Below are 22619 nucleotides of genomic sequence, written 5' to 3'. Positions count from 1 at the left end.
TTCAATTCATTCTTTTAGGGACTCTTAGAAACAATTTTAACATTTAAAAATTTTTGTATTTAGAGTAACGTATTTTTATAAATATTGCTTTTTTTTAAATGGTACCTCACTTACATAAATTTTTCATCATTTGAAAATGAATTCTAATTCCACTGTTTACTTTGTAACACTGTAACTTATATATCTTGCACAATATGTATAACTTGTTTATTGTTCTATTCACATATCGTTTAACTTGCATAACCTGTATATTATAAAATTTGTATATTGAATAATTTTATTACATTGCATAATCGATATAATGTATAATATTGTACAACAATATTTAACATATGTAACATTGTTTTGTTGCATTTTTATTGTACCATTTTTTATATTTCATATTTTGTTTTATATATTTCCTTATTTATTTATATTTTTATATAGTGCATAAAGTGGTAAGTAGTTTGTTTTGTAACACTTTTTTTTATTATGTATTGCATTTCTACACTTTACATTTTGAACAATTTGTATTTATTGTATTCTTTTACATAAAGTATCATTTTTGAATAGGTTTCCATGCACTTTCATACAGTTCTTTAAGTATCTGGTTTAATATAAGTTTTTAAATAAATGTTCTTATAGTAACTTTGAAAGTAAACTGCTGGCTACCATAAATGCAACATCCTGAAGGAAGCATGCAAATAACATGAAATTTACAACGTGCATCAGCAGAGGTGAGATATGCAAATGATTAGAACTTCAGCGCAGACTCACGTCAAGCGCGCTTGTGGCGCCACTTCAAAGCGCTATTTAAGGCTTGGAGTTTTCGACGATTTCAAGTTCGGCAATTGTGTTTTTTTCTTGTGATTTTTTTCAAAAAAAAAAAAAAAAAACGATCAATTATGCATCGCAGAAAACAGCGATCATCGTTTGATCAAGTACGAGTTCACAGAGAAAGGATAGTGCCCTACCGAGAGTGTGGATTATCTTTAAGGGAAATCGGTAGTCGTGTTGGACGAAACCAAACAACTGTAATGCGGATATATGACCGTTAGATGCAGGAGGGTACGACGGACCGACGTGTTCGATCGCATCCACCTCAGTGCACCACTTCACGTGATGACAGGAACATTGTGCGCATGGCAGTGACGGATCGCTCAGTCACATCACGAACCATAGCACAGCACATTCAGTCTGTAACGCATCACCCAGTGTCTGCGTGTACTATTCGACGCCGTTTACGGCAGAGTGGTCTGTCCGCAAGACGTCCATTGCTTCGTCTACCCTTGACGAGGAACCACAGACGTCTCCGCCGCCAATGGTGCGATGAAAGAAGGATGTGAAAATAAGAATGGAATGAAATTGTCTTTACGAGTCACTCTTCTGTCTGCAACACCACGATGGTCGGATTCGAGTCTGAAGACACCGTGGAGAGAGGATGATGAACAGCTGCGTTATGCACCACCACACTGGTCCTGCACCAAGTATTATGGTATGGGGCAGTATTGGATATCACTCTCGCACTCCTCTAATACGCATTGCCAGTACTTTAAACAGACAGCGCTACATCTCCGAGGTCTTGGAGCCAATTGTCCTTCCTTACCTTCAAGGCTTGCCCACAGTCATATTTCAACAGGATAATGCACGACGACACGTGGCACGCATTGTCCAAGGGTTCCTCGTCAATCGCCAGATTGAATTGCTTCCCTGGAAGGCTCACTCTCCGGATCTTTCGCCTATAAAAAACATATGGTCCATGGTTGCTGAACGATTGACCCAGATTACATCCCGAGCTGCCACACCAGATCAACTTTGGCAACATAAGGATGCTTGGTCTTCTGTACCCCAAGAACACATCCAAAGTGCAAAGTCTCTTTGAATCAATGCCCAGGCGTGTGGCAGCGGTGATCAGCGGTGAGGGCGGCTATTGGTTCTGGAAGGAACCACACTTTACAGAAGTCTATAAATTTAATCATTTGATACTTGGTCAACATGTTATCTACTAAATAAATTTTGTTGTGATATCTCTTGTCTTTTTTGGTGTTGCAATTTGGGTGGCCAGCAGTGTATTATTAACATAAGAATATTCCTTTTTTTTTCTTTTTATGTATTTTTTATTTGTATTGAATTTTTGCTTTTTTATAGCACCACACTTACATAATTTTTGGAACAAGGGAATTATGCATTTTAACTCCTTTAAATATTTTATTGCGTAGTTTAATATAGTAAAATATGAATTTTTCGTATATTGTTTAACATGTGTATCTTCCACATTGTTTAACTTCTATAACTTATATATTTTATAACTTGTATAATATTACATAATTTGTATAAAGTTGTATAGCATAAATGTAGCATTATTTACCATTATATAACATGCATTATATAGTATAATATTCATAATATTGTCGGGTTTTTTGGACAAGTTCGTGCGATTTGGAGTGATTAACGACAACACTTGATGAAGAATGGAAACACAATTTATTAGATAATATTATTCATGACGGTTCCCAAAACACGTTTACAGTCGTGAAAAGAGTATGATAAGCACACTGAAACAATCAGCAACACAGTCTTCAGGCTATAACAGTGAAGACAGCTACATGACAAAGCACCAGCGTACAGCTCCTGACTATGTTCGGTCGTTCTCAAAGCTCAACGTACTCTTGAGACTCTCCACGCTACAACTCTCCATGTACTCCACGATACATTTGCTAGACTCGCAATATTCTCGATGACTCAGACGAGACACTGACTGACTCCGCGTGCAGACAAGGTTTATAAAGCTTTTGGCCTGCCTTCGAGAACATTCTGGTCCATACCGGTAAGAATTCGTTCTAGAAGGTTCTCCGTCCGTCTATGGCATATCACTAATTTTGTCGCCAAATAGGCAAATTCTCTCCAAATATGGCAACCCTGCCTTCCCTTGCCATATTTTGGCCACCCTAAACCCGCTTTGCGGGGAAGCTATTCGACCGCAGCTGGACGTTTTGTAACAATATGTATAATTTGGTATTATATTTTTTATACTGGGTACCAGTTTTTATAGTACAATTCTTGTGTAGAATGTTGTACATTTCAATATTGTTCTCTACACTTTCCTAAGTTTTTTAATTGATTCTAAGTAATCCAACTTTTCATTCTTAGATTAGCTTGGAAAATGTACTAGAGGAATTAATGATTTTATGTATGTTCTGTATTACTGTTACATGACTAAGCATTTTTTAATAAATCTTGCATTTTCTACTATGTGGTTTCTTTTATTTATAATATCTTTTATTTTATTTATAACTATCAGTTTTTATTAAGCCTTCTTTGTATCTATTTGAAACTATGCTTGATTCGTGACTTCATATACCTTATTTTAAGCTGTGTATTATGTATCACTGTACTCTTGCATTAAGATTTTGTATTATTGTTTTGTATATATTATTTATATTGTACTTTTGTTATTTATTTTGAAATAAAAGCCGTCTGATTTGCTGACTCATCCCTTGGGATAGAGCAGATAGCAGACAGCATCTGCTAGGATGGCTACACACTGAAAGGCTATATGCTAGGTCAGTGGCCATCTCCGGTTGTGTTAAATTAAAAAAAAAAAAAAAAAATCTGATGTCTACACCACATGACTTCCTTGTACGGAATATTAAATTCTGCAAATTCTGAAATGCTTTTTTTTTTTTTTTTTTTTTCATTTTATTTAAACTTTATTGGACTGAATTAATCTTAAAACCACAAGATAATAATACGCTCTTTAAAATTCACCATATTTGTTTACCATAGCGACACTCTGGCGCTAGGTTCACTTAACAGCGTTACATTTCGTTCCTATTATAACTCAGAATGCACAAAATTTATATCATTTGAAGAATTATCTAATCGTTGCCACATGTTCTATTTAAATACTATAATAAATCTAAAACGATGTATAAAAGAAATTAAACAAACAAAACAAAAAAGAAACAGTTTTTCACAGACGATTCAGTATTTCTCATTCAATTAATTCAGTTCTCACTTCCAGACAAGGCAAAAATACATAAAAGCTCAAAATATCTATATTAAAATTTACGAAGTAAATCTTAAACACTTATTTCCACGAATAAATTCCAGGATGGAATAAACATGATTTAATTCGCAACAATAAAAGAAGGCGTTATCTTTGTTGTTGCGAAGCTTAGTTTCTCTAGATTTGCAACAAATCCGATATTTTGTTAAGTTTAAAATGTAAACAAACATGTCCGCCATCGCAAAAATAAAAACCTTAAGTAGAAGATAAGAACAACATAATTCAATCATTTTTAAAGCAAAAAATGCACAACTTACAAACATATAAGAGTAAAGAAACTGAGATCACTGAGCCGGTTAACAGAGTGGATATATGTATACATATATATATATATGTTTGGTGAGGCCGATTGCAACCAAAATACGAGGTGCACATGTAGTGCATATTATAGTAGTCCTATATACAAAATTTCAACGTTCTTGAGGCTACTCGTTTTTGAGTTATGCGAGATACGTACGAACAGACGCCACGAAAAATTCTCTTCCGAAATTATTTTAAACCAGTTTTAAATTTTTTTGGGGGGTTGGAAAAGAGTCTTTTTATTTTGCCCTTACGTACAGATGTCACACAAAAACATCGTTAAATTGTATTCGATAGAGGTCAAAATGGATATTTTCGTTAAAATATGATGCCTGAAAATTTTAGCGATTACAATACTTCCTTTTTACTTCGTACAAGGAAGTAAAAAAAATAGATATCCTATTTGAAAAGGCGGAAGCAAAGTTGAAATTCTTTTTAAATATTTTAATAAATATTCAACTACTGTTATTCTAGGATTTATCGATCATAAACTAGGATAAGTTTTCAAATTACCAGAAGTTTTCTTACTACAAGTATTTAACTAATTTTTCTCGGTAATTTTTTCTGAGGGAATAAAATTTTGAACATACCAGTTGTGTTAGAGAGAATATTACTAAGTTCTCCAGCAAAACAATCCCCTGCTTATGCTGATAACATACTATGGCTTATTCTAAAATCAAAGTGAAAGCAACCAAACACTATGTTTTCTGGAAATTTTTTCTGCAAAAATAAGTTACCAAGACAGTTTTCTTCCGAATTTTGAATTCCCTTTAGAAGTTTCGTTCTAGTTTTACACGTGCTAGTTCGTAAACTCTTTCTATTTTTACATTTGCAGTTAACTTCTTCAATAAATAAATAAAATAAATATACGACAGTAACATAATGTTATCTTTGTTTACTTTATGATACTCACTTTAAATTAAATTTTAACGTATTTAAATTAAATTACTGGTAATATGAATAAATACTCGTAACACTGTAATGTATATTAAAATTAAATCATAACAACAGTCAGCAAAATTTAGAACTCCTTTTTAATTAAAAGAATTGGAAATAAATTTTAGAATTTAAATATGATAATATACGGTTATATTATGTTTACTAAATAGTAATAATTAGTGGTATAGCTAGATTAGTTAATTAGATAGCATATTAATTCTTCGTTCTCTGTCAATTAATACTATATATTACGCCAGAGAAACTTTGTCTAAGCAAACCTCTGACAGCAATCTTGAATTACGTATCATCGAAAACGTAACAAACGATTATGGTCCATACAAAATGCAATGTAACACGGCAATGTATTCTTTTTCTCTCTTCTTGCGCATGCATGGCATTATGTGCGTCTTTACCAAATAATTTGAACATTCATTACAACAACAATAAGCAAAGTTTTATAACTTCAATGGAATAAATGAGATAGAAATAAACTGTGGAGTTAAAACACGACGGCATACAACTGGTGTTTATAAAACTATTATAATAATATGTGCTGAAAGATGACAGAACATTAATTCGCCTCCTTCAGTGACGCTACACATTGGCTAAAGTAACGTTTTGTGAGACTAATGTGACACAAAATTAAATTGGGTATCATATAAAAGGTAAAAGAGGATTTTCACGTATACAGAATGTTATGTAAAAAGAAAACTCTCTTTTTTTATATGCTCTTGCGCAATTTTATGTATGATATTAATAGTAAATCACGTATTCCTGAAAATATTTTCGCGAGGTGATAAAAGGAATACTGAGGAAAGGCTGTAAAGTACGTGTATTAATATTTCCTTCTCTGATGAAGCTTATATTTGCACTCATAAAATCAACATGTTTAGGTTATGTTACATCACCTCACAGTAGGCTTTCATATGCTAAGAATTTCCTTACATTTGTAACCATCTTAGAAAAATGCTCTTACCATCAAAAACTTCTATATTTCTTCATTATGTACGCATTTCATTCTAAGATATCAAATGACGGGACTTGACAAAAGTTGAATATTGTGATCTCGGATCCTATTGTTAGTTATTTTAGAAACTGTAGTGACACAAGCTGCCATCACATGAATGGAGCTTAAATCAAAGAAGCTAATCTGTCTCTCAATACGGGACATTAAATATTCAACCTTTCAACCCGCACTATTCCAACCGAGGTCAAGTGCAACTGCATCATTTACTGAGAGAATAAAGCAGATTAACCATTCTCTCGGCATTCCGTCCTAGTCGATGAGAATGGAGCTTTCACATGAACACCTGGCTTCCTTTTGTGAACGTCGTGTAACGGTTTTTTCTCGTTCCTCCTGTATAGTTAACTTTTCTGCGCACTGCGGATGCAAACAACAGAGCAGATTTTACAGGGGTAGGAGAGAAATGAAGCGAAGCGGCATGATTCATACTTAGCGGCAGATGGCAATCTCTGTTACTGATTTTTTTTTTTTAATCATTTTTGCCCTATTTTCTCACTTTACAATTAATTGCAAATTATAGCGAAGTAAAATGAGTTAAAAATATAATAAACATTTCTACTGCCACTCAAAAAATGTTAGCCGAACAGTATTGATGACTAGCTTGAAGTATAAATCCATTGGCAAGGATGTTAAGTCTCTGGCTAGTAGCTAACTCTAACATTCTTTATATATCCGATGATAATAGATATTATTTTTAAAAATTCTGAAGTGTACACCACGGAATGTTAAATTATACGCAATTTTCATGCATTTCATTTAAACATATTGAATTAACAGTTAACGAATTTTTAATTAAATCTGCTTCGTGGATAGCGCATAAACCACAATAGAATAAATGCACTCTTTAAAGTTCACTATATTTATTTACCATAGCGACATTCCGACGCTAGGTTCACTTTTCTCATTCATTTTTCATTCACTTTTCTCATTCATTACATCTCATTCATTTTATAACTCAGAGTGCATAGAAATTATATCATATGAAGATTCTTACTTTGAAGTGCATCAAGAGTTAATATTAAAAGCTTTTACTCTGAAATAATCAAACTGAAATGCATGGCCTTGTACTATGCACATAAGGATGATCGTGGAATCCAGAAAGATTTACTTCGTATATTTTGGGATGGATTTTAATGCCATTACTAAGATAAATTTAGAAATCGATGAAAAGCAAACAATTTTATATATCCATTCAATTGTTCTGTTTACTTTTTGCTTTTAAAACATAGTTAAAAAATTGTCCAATGTATTGGGTTCGATGAAAAAGGATTCAGGCGTCTTCCAAGAATAATAGTCATATATCACAAAGCATATGTATTTAGAAATGTATCGGCAGCATACGAGATAGCTTCATCATATTTTATTCTGCACGATGAGCTAAATCGTTGAAAAATCTAGTGGATAAACTTAAGAAAAAAAACTGGTGTGTACACCACATGACTTTCTTGTACGGAATACGCATATTTCCTGCATTTCATTTAAACTTATTGAATTGAACTGAATCTACTTCGTCGATAGCGCATAAACCACAATAGAATAAACGAATTATTTAAAGTTCACTATATTTAATATTTACCATAGCGAAACTCGGGCGCTAAATTCACTTAACAGCGTTACATCTCATTCATTTTATAATTGACTTATGACTTACTTTTCTTCTGGTCATTAACTACTAAAGAGTTTTTGCCAGTAGATCGCATTAAAGTGCACTAGGCAAAGATATTTTCAAATAAATGGTACTAGGGAAGTACCAACACCCGTGGGCGAAGAAAATTCAGCTGCGTGAGCAGGCATATCTTAATACTTACGAAAGTAGGCGTTCATCATAAAAATTGTGCAGTGGTAAGCAATGGCATTAAACTGAAGCATGTAGGCAGGTTCAGTGAGTTGTATGGCAAATGCAGGTGGTGAGCTCAATATAGCTAGTAAGAGTGCAGGATAAGCAATAGTGAGACATCATGAAAATGGCGCGAAGACAGTTTGAAGCTGTGAATGGCATAAGAGTTCAAAGTCCTTCAGAAGTATGCAGTAGTTAGATAGGCCGTAAAAACTTCAAAAGTTCGTAGAATCATACGATAAAGTAAAAATTCATACAAAATAATTTTAAAAAATGAAATAGTAACATAAAAATCTTGAATAAAAATTTTCTTGATTAACATAAGTATAAGATGCAATACAAATAATAGGATAGAGTCCAATTAGAGTTCAAGTAAATTTTAAAATTAAATTTTACAAATTACCACCATAACGAATTGTGATGAATTGTCCTTGGGCGTTTGACAGTATATTCAATGGTTGGATCATAATCCAACATTTGTTTAATTGCGTTATACTGACTATGCTTCATCTTCTCGAAGAAGTTGTGAGCTGTCATGAGTATAAAGTTATGCACAGATGGAATATCCAGGTCGTTATGAATTATAGAGTTTCTCACGTACCAAGGTGCATTCACAATGCTACGTAGAATTTTATTTTGAAGTATATCCAATTTTTTGCGCTCAGTTTTATTGGCGATTGCCCATGCCGGCACTGCATATAGCATGATCGGTCGAATTAGAGATATGTAAAGCATTTTCTTTATTTTTAGACTGAGCTTCGATTTTTTGCCGATAATAGGATAAATTGCCATGTAGGCTGCATTTGCTTTGTTTAAGATATAAGAAATATGATCTTTGAAGTTGAGAGATTTATCTATGTAAACACCTAAATATTTATAGGAATTAGCTACAGGGATTAGAGTTCTATCTAAGTAGATATCAGTATTAACTCTTAATCTTGTTTTGTATCTCCGATAGAGCACAATACAACATTTAGAGGCGTTGAGCTTAATTTTCCAAGTCTTGCACCAGTGATTGATCATACTGAGATGCATTTGTAAATTACTTAGAGCGAGCTGGGGACTTCTGGATTCAGTCAGTACTACAGTGTCGTCAGCATATTTGAGTATTTTCGTGTTGAATGGGTGCGGGAAATCATTGATATAAACATTATAGAGCCGGGGGGAAAGAACGGATCCTTGCGGCACCCCGCTATGAATTCTTTTTCTGACAGATAAGGCGTCGCCGCAGCGAACTTGAAAAGTCCTGTTTTTCAGATAGGAACTAATGAGTTTTACGAAACTGTTTGGAAGCATAAAATTATTCAATTTATGCAGGAGGCCTGCATGCCACACTCTATCAAAGGCCTTTTCGAAATCGAGATAGCATATTTTATAATTCGGAATGCACAAAAATTATATCATCTGAAGAATTATCTAATCGTTGCCACATGTTCTATTCAAATTCTATAATAAATCTAAAACGATATGTAAAAGAAATTAAATAAATAAAAAGAAACAGTTTTTCGCAGACGATTCAGCGCCGCTTATCTAATGCGCATGCGCCACTAATTAATTCAGTTCTCACTTCGCAGCAAGGCAAAAATGCGTACATAAAAATTCAAAATATTTTCATTAAAATTTGAAAGATATAGAAAAACATAAAAAAACAAGTACAGTTAAGACAATTAAAAAAAAAAAAATTTTACGAATAAAATTACAGTTTCTTCTCGAAAACAAGCTAATAACTTAAATGATAATTTCAGAATGAATTAAACATAACTTAATTCACAATAATAAAAGACGAGGTTACTTTGTTGTTGCGAAGTTTAGTTTTCTCTAGATTGGCAACAAACAGACTATTCTTCTAAGTTTCAAATGTAAACAAACATGGCCACCATGGTAATAAAAAATTAGGCTTAGCCTCACTTAAAAAACTTTAACATTGTTGATAATTTCACAATTATTGCATGCATATTAACTAAAGGCATAAAAATCTTAACGAGAACAACATAATTCAATCATTTTTAAAGCAAAAAATGCACAATTTACAAACATATAAGAATAAAGAAACAGCTCACTGAGCTGAGTAACAGAGTCAATATATATATATATATATATATATATATATATATATATATATATATATACTTTCGGTGCTGACGATTGCAATCAAATTATAACAGTCGTATATACAAAATTTCAACGTTTTGAAGCTACTCGTTTTTGAGTTATGCGAGATACGTACGTACAGACGCCATAAAAATTATCTTCAAAATTCATTTTAAATCAGTTTTATAATTTTATGGAGGGAAAAGTGTCCTTTACGATGTCCTTACACACAGATGTCATGCAAAATATCATTAAATTGCATTCGATAACGGTCAAAACAGATATTTTCGTTGAAATATGAGACTTGAAATTTTTCGCGATTACAATACTTCCTTTTCACTTCGTACAAGGAAGTAAAAACTGACTTGAAAGTTCTGTTTGCACTTAATCATAAAATACACCGATTTTTACTCTTTTTTTTTTTTTTTTTTTTTTTTTTTTTTTTTTTTTTTTTTTGTCTACAAATACTCATCTCTTACATTATTTCTTCTCCTATATTTCGTAAGAAAATAAGTCTTTAATTATTTTCATAGTAAACTTAAAGTGAAGAATAAGTCTGCACTTTAAACGAAGCTTGATTTAATAGTATTGTTGTAAAACTATGTAATTTCATCTTATGTTTGCATGCAATCCTTATGTAAAAGATTTATTTTATGTTGCAATTTTCTGCAGATTAACTAAAGATACATAAAGGTATAAGAAGCCTAATTGGAACATAAGAACAACATTATTCAATTATTTTTAAAGCAAAAAGGGCACAATTTACCAGTATATGAGCATAAAAACAGAAATATCTCCAAGCTCGGTAAGAGAGTGGGTTTGACTTCAATCTTTATATTTGTAAATATATATATACGTTTGTTGCAGCAGATTGCAACAAAAAAGGAAGGTGCATAATTACACATTATAGCAGTCCCATACATAGAATTTCATCGTTCTACGGCTGATCGTTTTCGAGTTATGTGAGATGCATAAACACATAGTACGTATGTACGTAAGCGACGCCTGTAAGTTTCTTGGACGACATGCGTACAGACTTCATACTGAACTTACCGTACAGACGTAACGGAAACGTACAGACGTCGTAAAAAATCCTTTGTGAATCCATTTTAAATACATTTTACAATCTATTTTGGAGAAAATATGCCTTTACTCTATAAGTACGTATAGATGTCACACAAAAAAGAGTGTAAATGGATTCGAGATCGGTCAAAATGGAAATTTTTCTTGAAATATGACACCCGATTTTCGCGATTACAATATTTCATTTACTTCGTAGAATGAAGTAAAAAGGATATAATTTTATTGCGATTTATGTACCCCTTTATATTTTACAAAACATTCCATCACTATTCTATCTTGTTTTTAAGAGGCGGCCGAAAAAATTCTTGCCCAAATAGAAAGGGCGGTACTTTTTTGGTGCATGCTAAAAAAAATGTATAAAACAAATTTTAAAAAATTAATTTGCCATGTAAAATTTAGGAACTCTTTATCAATTAATTTAATTATAAAATCTTTAAAAATTCTCAACAACATTTTTAGATTTTATGTTTAATGATTTTTATGAAAAAATTTAAAACTAAGATTTTAAATTAGATTTTTAAATATCTCAATAATCTTTCGTTCTAATTTCTAATTTGATTAGCTAATTTCTTGAATTGCTTTTTGAGTTCTTGGTCCAACATCTGAACGGTTTACAAAAAGCCAAATTGGTCCACTAGTATATTTATTAACCTCTCAACATTTAAACGAAAATAATGCAATCATGTAACTATACAATACAATTCAAATCTTCGAACCTACTCACTCTGCTGCCATCTATCTTGAAAACGTAGTACTAAATATGTTAGTGAAATATAACATTTTTCGTATGTTTTACTTAATATAGTAATATTTATCATTAATAATCTTTCTGTGAAAGAAGAAAGCTTGCCATCACTATTGTGAAGAATAAATGCTACTAATTTTGATAGAAATAAACAACGTTGATAGGTTCCTGTTCTTAAGCAGTAAGAGTATTCTAAGGTGTTTTAAGAGGAGACTTACGTTTCCTGACTTGCTCGAAATTCATTGAGTTTTTCTTGGGAACCAGCTAAAACTAATGTTGAATTTTTATCTAATTTTATTTCTGATATTGGCTTTGTCTTTTGTTTGTAATAAAAAATATTTCACTCAAAAAAAAATCAAGCTTCAATCAAAACTGTTTTCATTTCTTTCCTTACAATTAAATCAGGTGGCAGAAAACAAAGTTTCTTACTGCGCAGTATTAAAGGCAACTAAGCTAGTTAGTTGTCTTTGGAGTCAGTTCATGAACACCCAGAAATAGTGATAGCATTTTAAAACCTGAAATAAGCAAAACTATAGTAAATGTAGGTACAAAGTTTACAACTTAAAGATTCTCTCACATTGCGTAATTTCTGGAGCAATACAACGCGATAAAATAACTATAGTACAGCAAAAATCCACATTACCAGTGCAACTTCTAGACGGGGGGGGGAGGGATTTTGTTTCTAAAATTGTGTTTTTTCAGAAATTGCCAAACACAACAGGGCTTTAAGAATTGAAAAGAATTTAAATTGCTGCTGTGTTGAATTTGCTCTTTTACCTATTTTAGGCTAAAATTTATTTATGATACAGAAGGCGTTTGTTCAATAGCAAATTATCTTCCGTAAATTGAGTAAATATTCCTATTACGAATCTATATTTGATTCTACAACTGTGTAAACTTCACGAATGATGAAAAGAAAAATAAAAAACGGAGATGAAATTTCATTCCTAGGTTATTTTTTACATAACATTCGATAAATTCTAAGTTATAAGAAAATGATGCCGAAATTTAAGATAAATTTTAACTGAATTACATAGAATATGGATTCCGAATAATATATGTCCGCTTCCTTTATTGTTAAAAATGATTTAGACGCTGTTTTAAATGAAACCGTTATTTTAATTTTCGTTAGAAAATTTTTATTAGAAACGTGAAACTAGGTAATAGTATGAATTCATGCAAATACTTTTTTTTCGTGAGAGATAGCTTTTAAAGTACTTGCAGCTAACGATTGGAAACTTAGCAACTTTTTAATTTCCGAGAACTTGACGAATTCCTAATTAAAACCGGTTTACCAGCATTTACCTGCACTTTTCATTCCAAAAAATGTTTTAATAATATAAAAGTAAATTCTACAAATATTTTAAGAATTATAAGAAGTGTATGAAAGTAAACAGCTTTTAGAATATACACAAAGTAATATAATATAATTAAAAATAAATAATTCAGAATTATTATCTAAAATACGTTGATCTTTGATACAAAAACAATAAGACACATAATCACACCGATAAATTTTCATTTAAATGGGTAATTGCATATTTTTTATTTATGGATTCTTTTTTAAAATGTTGGCCAGCAAGAAAATAAAATCTGGTCAAGCTGCTCTTTTAATTGAAATGTAATTTTTGTGTTAAATAAAGAACCATACGCTAAGATTTTTTTTTTTTTTTTTTTTTTTTTTTTCGAATTCTACACTTGTTGTTCGTGTAGACATTTTGAAATCTGTGTATAATATCCGCCATTTCTTCTTCGGAGGTTTTTTTTTTTTTTTTTTTTTTTTTTTTTTTTTTGTAGCCATGTGTGGTGAAAAATTTGGGCTTAGATAAATTTCTCGAATTAAAATCACGTATTGTTTCTAGTAATCAGTAGCACCTGTTTTGTTCGTATTTGTGAGTTTAATTCATTCTACAGTTTCTTTTTGTAATTACAGTTGTACAAGTTTTTTTTTTTTTTTTTTTTTTTTTTTTTTTTATAAATTTCCTATTCTTCGTCATTCTAATTTTTGAGATCAGGGTAAAAGATCTATTGCAGAAGCTTACAATAAGTAGTTGATCAAGTATTCGCTATGATATATCAAAGTATTCTTAAATGTATTACTTAAAATTATGTTTTATTATTATTATTATTAGTAAGTTCTTCCTCGGTAACCCTTTCTTCCCCCTCTCCCCTCCCTTCAGCCCACCAGTCCTCCTGGCCAGTTTTTTGAGATTCTTTCGTCAATTCCCTCATCACCTCTTCGTAGAATCAAATTCTTGAAAAATGTCCACAGAAAGGGGGAACCTTACATTATACTCAAATAGAAATAGAACTTTTAGTTATTACTTTTGAATGTTCTAAATTTCATCAATATATATATGTCGCAAACGTATTACAAATGAAACTGATCATTGACCATTAGAAAGCATAACTGAGAAACTTCTTATTAATTGAGTCTCCTTATTAAGGCACCTCAGCGATTGCAAAGAATACTGTTAAATTTACAAAAGCATTATTTAGTTGTGCTTTGCATAAAGAGGAATGACTTCCTAATAGTAGACATTTTAAGTATAGCATATTTGAATATAGCAGAAGGTAATAATAAAAATGCAGAAATTTTTACCCCGATTCTAGCACCTGATGACAAAATTGATGAATTAAAGAAAGCGAATGTGATACTGTTGAGTCATTAGGTTATTTGATGCTAGAAACGTGAAAAATGAAAAATGCCCTCGTCAAAACTCGAACCTGGGCCTTTCGAATACGCGCCGAGTGTGCTACCATTACGCCGCGAAGTCATGCAGAAAAGAAAGAGAAAATAACTTATACTTTAAAGACTTTGCTTTATTCTAACCAGTTATTTTTAGTTTTAATTAATCATTTTTAACCACCCTCCTGATTTCAGTTTACTGCCGGAATGTAAATTTAAAATGACATAGTATGCTAATCTAAACGTGTTTCAAAAGCAGTATTTAAGCTGCGTTTCAAGAATTCGAGAAGAATAGTAGCGGAGTTAGATCCGAGTTTCTGCTGTGTGTTTGAATTTAGCTCTCTACTCGGTGTTGACACTTTTCAGTTTATTTTGATATTTCTAGGCTCGGCTTTGCTGTGTGCAGCTGATTTAATGTTTAGTTAAGCTAAGGAGCCAGTCGTCGGCCATCTTCATTTAATGTGCATTTTACATTTTTGTTTTCTATTAATTTAGTTAGCCACAAGTGGTGGTGAATTGTGAGCACCAAGTGCATCCATCTGTTTAATTTGGTTTAAATAAAAAGGTTATTTAAAACCTTCTTCTGCAGTACTTATTCTTCAGAGACATAGCGCATGTTCGCTATCTCGTCTTCTACGTGGAGTCTACATTTTATGCTACCAAAGGTTCTATAATATACTTCCCCTTTTAAAGGGCGACTGGGGATTAGTGGTGATCCTGGTGGATGAATCGCCAAATCCTGCTGGTGAAAAATCATCATCCACCACCGTTTAGTTCGGGCGCCACTGTAGACCTTACTGAAAGACGAAGTAGTGAATTCTCGCTAGTTTTTGGAAGAACAAATGACTGCTTACGGAGGTTATAGTAACCTTATTATTTTAACTAAACGAAACAGAAAATGCACTCACTCCTTGCTCGCAATTTAACCACCACTTGTGGTTAAGTTACTTGAATACAAAAATAGTATGTACAATCACAATGAATTAAAATTTAGCTACGCGACTGGCTCCTACTCAGTATAAACCGCTTAATCGGCTGCACACAGCAAAGCAGAGTCTAGAATATCAATATAATCTAAAGTAGGTGGCTAGCACCAACTATTCAACTACAGAGATACTTTCAAACACGCGGCATAAATTCAGAACAAACTCTCTTACTGCGAACTCTTAACTTCTATTAAAATACTATTTCCGAAATCATTTAGATTTGCATATACATAATTAAATTTGTATTCTGGCAGGAAATTGAAATAATAAGGGAAAAGAAAGTTTCTTAAACTAAAAATAACTGGTTAGAACGAAACAAGGTCTTTAGTGTTTGAAGAAATATATTCTGGTCCAGAAAGGAAACATCAACTAGAACCTCAAGTATTTTTGGATTATATAGATGAGTTGGCAATGGAATGTGACATATTTCTCAAAGGAGGAAGGGTAATTATGCCTTTATCTGTGCAAAAACGATGTTAATTCCTGAAGGTCACTTTGGTATAAAAAATATGTAAGAAAAGAGCTAGAGATGTTTTGTTTTGGCCATTTAAGAACAAGCAGATAGAAGATAAAATTTCAAAATGAATATCAGAACAAAAACGTAAGAGAACTCATTCCAAATGAAGTTTTTAACTTGTAAAGTTGGAACAGATTTATTTGAGATTAGAAAACATGTATATTTATTAATTGTAGATTATTATTCCAACTCTTTTTAAATCTCCAAATTACCGGATCCTTGAAGTCAGACAGTGAACAGTTATATTAAATCTCATTTTGCAAGATATATCATACCTTTGATAGTGATATTTGATAACGGCTCTCGATTTACAAGCCAAGAATTTGCGGAATTAGTGAAGAAATACCAATTTAAACCTATAATAAGCAGTTCATACCACCCCCAATTGAATGGATTAATTGAACGTTCAGTACAAACAGAGAACAAATTGTTAAAGAAAGTTCGAGTAGATCATGCTGATCTTACTTAGCGTTGTCAACTCATAGGATCTTACTTAGCGTCCAACTAAGGAATGCTAGGATCACAAGCTCAACGACTTATAAATAGAAGAATAAGAACAATTCTCCCTACATCAGAAGAATTATTAAAACCTAAAAAAAAAAACTGAAAAGTGTAAAAAAAAAAAAGTCAACCAAGAAAGAATTGAGCAGACTTCATATTATGATAGCCAGGCAAAAACATTATCAGAGTTATGCAAAGGAGATTATGCTAACGTTTGTCAAGATAATCACTGTAAAGCAGCAGTTGTAGAAGAAGTAGTATATAAGAAACTCAGATCATACACAGAACAGTTATAATTAAAGCCCCACTTTCAAATGGTCATAAAAGGAAAACTACTGGACCAAGTGTTATTAAACTTGATAATCGTGTAAAGGAGGTCATAGGAATTTATGTCCCATGAAAAAGAGTTCAAAAACTCACCACCAATGGGGAAATGGCGCTATATGCAACATTGTTGAACGAAAAAAAAGTCGGAATCTAACTTAACCTTTTGTTACACGGATTTAACATGCCATATACCCTTAAGAAACATTGACCTAATTCATTTAACCAATCAAGTCTAATTCATTTAACTTTCCAAAAAAACGCTCCAGCCATAATTCACTAAATAAACATTTTTACAGTTCACATTTTTAATCAGAGAGGAAAACATTAATTTTTGATCGACGTTTAAAAAAGATCTTTTAAAACTTTGCCTCTTGAATACTTCGTAATGCGACAAAAAGGTTTCGTGTTCACTGCCCATCTCTTGGCATAAAATCGTAAATATTCTTGAATTTAAAGCTCAGATTTTAATAAAATTAACAATTTTCACAGTTTGATTCAAAACGAATTTCAGGTTTTCGGGGATTATTTTGGCTACTAAAACTTCACGATGAATGGAACATGAGTAAATTTAGTTTCAAGTGCGACTTTCTTTATTTGAGAAATAACGCTGAAATGTTTTCCTGTTAAAGCACGGCAATGCACTTATTCCATGGAATACCATTCTCAGATATAAAATTGTCAATAACTTTAAAAATTTCATTTGCAGTTGCCTTATCATGAAGAAATTCCTTAAAAAGTTGCTCTTCGGCAATCTTATATTCTTCGAAACGTATGTAAACTAATAATTGAACAAAGTTCGTTCTATCAGTACTTTCATCCAATCGCAATGCGAAATACTCTTTTGTTTTATTTTTTGAATAAGTGTCCTTTTTATGGAATTTGCCATTTCGTGAATTCGTTCACTTACTGTATCATTTGATAACGGAATATTATTAAGTTCCTTAGTAGCCGCTTTTTCGTTGAATGATGTTAAAAACGATATCTTTAGCTGCTGGTAATATAAGGTTTTCCTCAATAGTGTGAGCCTGCCCAGTCTTGACAATTCTTAGGCTTAATATGTAACTATCTTCTAAAGCTTTTTCACTTTGAAGTAACAAAACCGTCCATTACTTGTTTACGTTTTTTGAACTCCGATAATTTCCTCGAGAAACGATGGTCCATATTTTGCTTTGATGCAGTTCACCGCAAACAACAGATTCAGAATGAAGGTTCATTTCATCTCCATTCCAAGTAAACTTAAATGACAAATAACTTTCATTATATTTTCTGCAAACAATTTGTCTTTTCTTTTCAATATTTTGTCCTGGATATATTGTCTTGGATCCATGACCTGTGAATCATCATTTTCCCGCTTAGTCAGTCCTAGCCATTTTTCCATATTGAAAAATCTAGGTTTGTTTAATTATTTTTTCAGAAATATTTAAATGCACAATATATTACGAGTTCTTCAAAGTCAAACGACGATATTCTCAAATTGCATAGAAAAGTGAGGAATACAAATCAACAAGAAGACAATATACCTGTTGCTAGAGACAGCAAATCGACGTAAAAAATTATCCTAATTGAAAATAGAGCAATATGAGCCCAGAAAAGGTGGCGAAAAAGTGTAGACCTGCTAATAAATCGATCAACTCTAAAAGAATTAATGAGATAATATTATCTTTTTTACAGAAATTTATTTTTATTTCCTATTACGTACAACATTAATTTCTATAACACCATTTTAAAAACATCTTTTATGACAAATTTTGGTATGTCTAAAAGAATATTTGGGAAAATAAAAACGGATTATTTTGCTAAAGTCTATGAGCAGCTATTGACCTAGAACGAAGCTCAGATCGCATAAATTTACTAGTGTTAGAGAAAAAAATTAAAGAGGATGTTGGGATATTTAATTTTTCAATTTAAAAATTATAAATATACTTTGTTTCTTTGCGTACCACTGTTTGAAAATCCGCAGTGACTGATCGCACCAATGGTCCGGATAGTTTTTAGGCTAATCGCACCACCTACGTTAGTGCATGCGCACAATCAGCCCAGGTACAAGCGTTTTATGCCGATTTGCCGTAAGGCAGGCGGTAGCGGGAGCAAGTGTTTTGACCAAAGCCAATTTATACTCATAATGACTCATATAAGTTGACCTTGGTTGTTAACAGTTTCTGCTTATTTTCCTTGTATGCGATTTCTTTGTTATTGTTCAATTTCTTTAATCTTGTTTAAGTTTTAGTGATTGTTACTGAAATTTACGTGTTATTTGTTTGAGATAACTTCAGGACGATGGATGTGACAAAAACAAATTTCTTGCCTTTTGAATGTGGAAACAAGTTTTCCATATATTTGAATTTGAAAGGGCAAAAGAACTGTATGAAAATCAATATTTCGATATTTTGATTAAAACGAGATCGAAAAAATTTCACGAGAGTCATAAACATCGTGAAACGTTACTGTACAAATATGTTACCTTTGATTGTAAAAAAGGGCATAGTCATAAACAGTCATCATAAAAAGTTATACTCATATTCATAAAGAGTTAAATTCTTTTATTTAATACAGGAATTTTTATGCAAACTTAGACCCTAGCCTTAACATAGAAATGTCATAATTTATTATTCAATAAGAAAACTATAAATGAAAATTATAATGTTCTTATCTATGCATCACTTTTTCAGTGTTCACACATGTTTATAGTTCAAATGCCATGTTTCAAAATCAAAGTTATTTATGAAATAAAATCTGATAATTCATTTGCGTGTGCAAATTTTTCAATCTAAATCTCTTACGATAAATTATTTTTGTCTTTTAAATTACATCCCATTATTTATTTAAATTTAATTTATTAATGTACTTATACTAATATTTAAAAGTTCTGTGAAATAATTTTTGTGTTCTGAAAATGAAGAGTATTTCCATAGAAAAATTAAACAGGCATACAAAATTGTTAATAACCAGTATTATATGATTCATTTAATAGTTTATTTTATCGCTTTTAACTTATTTCATCTCTAAATTTTCTGTGCAGCAATAATACTCTGTCTAATTTTTATTATCTTTTCTCAGACGAAAAATTTCAAAGAGGAATGAATAAAAATCTTGATTGTGCAAAACACATCTTTGAATCTAAATGTATTCTAAGAAGTACAAAAAATGTAACCCCCCAAATCAGTCATTTTAACTCCCCAAATCAGTCACACCCCCCAAATCAGTCATTTTAACTATTCCAACCATTCAGGAAAACGAACGGTTGAAATAGTTTATGTGAACATAAAAAATCTATCCGTTTTTATATATACATAAATAAAGGAAATGTGTTTGAGTAATACCAGCTACAACTCAACTCTGTTTAAGTTATATGTTTTAAAAATAAGCTCTTTTGTAAGTATAACTGCTTCTAAGTTTTGTAAGTATCTGCAATTAAAGTGTTTTTGCATATTAAATCCATAGTTATTTTCGAATCCTTTGAAATACTGGCGTCCGCGCAACAGGACTATGGATAATTTAAAGCGGAAAAGAATACAATTACGGCGATATTTCACAACTTCTTTGAAAGAAGTGGAAACTGTTCTAAAAGATGAAGCAGTAAGTAAGATTGGTTTGATATCTGTATTTAATCTTTTTAATGATAAAGCTGACGGATTATTTCAGTTAGATGAAAAAGTTAAAGTAACGTGCCTAGAAATGAAAAATTTTGATGAAGATGAATTTTCTAAGGATATGGATTTAACGGAAAGCTATCGAAATGAGTGGGTTGCTATGAAAACGAAAGTTGATTTAATGTTATCAACCACTGAAAGAAAGGACGAAGCGAAACAAAAACAGTTAAATGTAGGAAATGAAAACACAGCATACTTTCCAGTGAGGTGAAAAATAGGAAACTGCCCATAATGGTCCAAGTGAACATAAAAGGAAAACTGGTAGCTATGGAACTGGATACAGGGGGTGCAGTATGTCTAATGAGTTTAAAAAATTTCCGGCAAATTTCCAGAAAGAAAATTAAAAATACAAGCCTGGTATTTAAAACATATAATGGAGAAGAACTGATACCTTTAGGATTTACTACAGTTAAGGTAGAATATAAAAGTCGAAATAAAAACTTAAATCTTTACATTGTTAAAGAAAACCTGGATACAATATTTGGTAGAGTATGGCTTTCAGAGATAAATTTAGATTGGTCCTCAATAAAGTCAATTTCTGTCTCTCAAAAGAGTAGTTTAATAAATTATTGGAACAATATGAAAAGATTTGACGGAAAATTAGGAGAGATAAAAAATTATGCGTTTCAACTTGAATTGAAGCCAAGTGTTTCACCAGAATTTTGTAGAGATAGGCAAGTACCATTTGCGTTAAAGGGTCGGATAGATGAAGAAATTGATCGCTTGGTAAAAGAGGATATAATCGAAAAGGTTGAAACTTCGGAATGGGCAACTCCGGTAGTACTACTAGGTAAGCCGGACAGCTCTATACGACTGTGTGCCGACTACTCGGTGACAGTAAACCCAAATACATATTGGTGCGCGTCAACACCCTTTGCCGACCATAAAGGAAATATTTTCTTGTTTGAGCGGGGGAAAGCATTTTTCAAAAATTGATTTTAAGCATGCTTATTTAGAAATAAAAGTGCACCCTGACACTCAAAAATTGCTAACAATAAACACACAGAAAGGATTATATAAGTGTAAGAGATTAATGTTCGGGCTAAATGCAGCCCTGGCAATCTGGCAACGTTACGTAGACGGACTATTCCACGGAATAGAAGGGTGTAAGGTCTTTATGGATGATGCGCGGATAACAGGGGCGGATGATGAGACACATTTAAATGCTTTAAAAAAGTTCTTCGAGAATTTCATGGCTTGAAATTAAATTTAGAGAAAAGTAAATTTTTTCAGGATGAGATACAATTTTAGGTCATAAAATTGATGCTAATGGTTTACACAAAACTGATGAAAAAATATCAGCGATTGAAAAAGCCCCAATACCTAGAAATGTCCAGGAAATTCAAAGCTTTTTTGTGATTGGTTAATTTTTATGGAAAATTTTGCCCTAAATTAGCAACAATCGCAAATTCTTTATATCAATTAACTAAAAAAACTCAAAATGGGTTTGAACGAAGGATTGTCAGGAGGCTTTTCTAAACATTAAAAAACACTGAGTTCACAAAAAGTTTAGCTGCATTATAATCCAAAATTGCCCTTAACATTAGCAACTGATGCATCACCAGTAGGGTTAGGTGCTTCAGTCTCACAAACTTCCTGATGGAACAGAAAGGCCAGTTGCATATGCTTCAATTACAATGACTGAAACGGAGAAAAAATATTCTCAAATTGTTAAAGAAGCTTTATCAATCATTTGGGGAATAATTTTTTTTCTATACTTAAAAGGCAGGAAATTTACGATTCAAAGAAAGTCATGCCAGTTTGCAAGTTTCGATTCAAAAAAAGGCATGCCAGTTTTGGCAACAACAAGACTCCTACATTACGTTTTGGCTTTACAGTCATTCTGATTCGATATTATTTACCAAAAAAACAAACGAGCATG

Source organism: Stegodyphus dumicola, chromosome 5 (genome assembly GCF_044657685.1).
Source record: "Stegodyphus dumicola isolate Sdum_Otavi_A_Nest chromosome 5, ASM4465768v1".
In the NCBI taxonomy this organism is placed as follows: Eukaryota; Metazoa; Arthropoda; class Arachnida; order Araneae; family Eresidae; genus Stegodyphus; species Stegodyphus dumicola.
Note: the sequence above shows the minus strand (reverse complement) of the source record.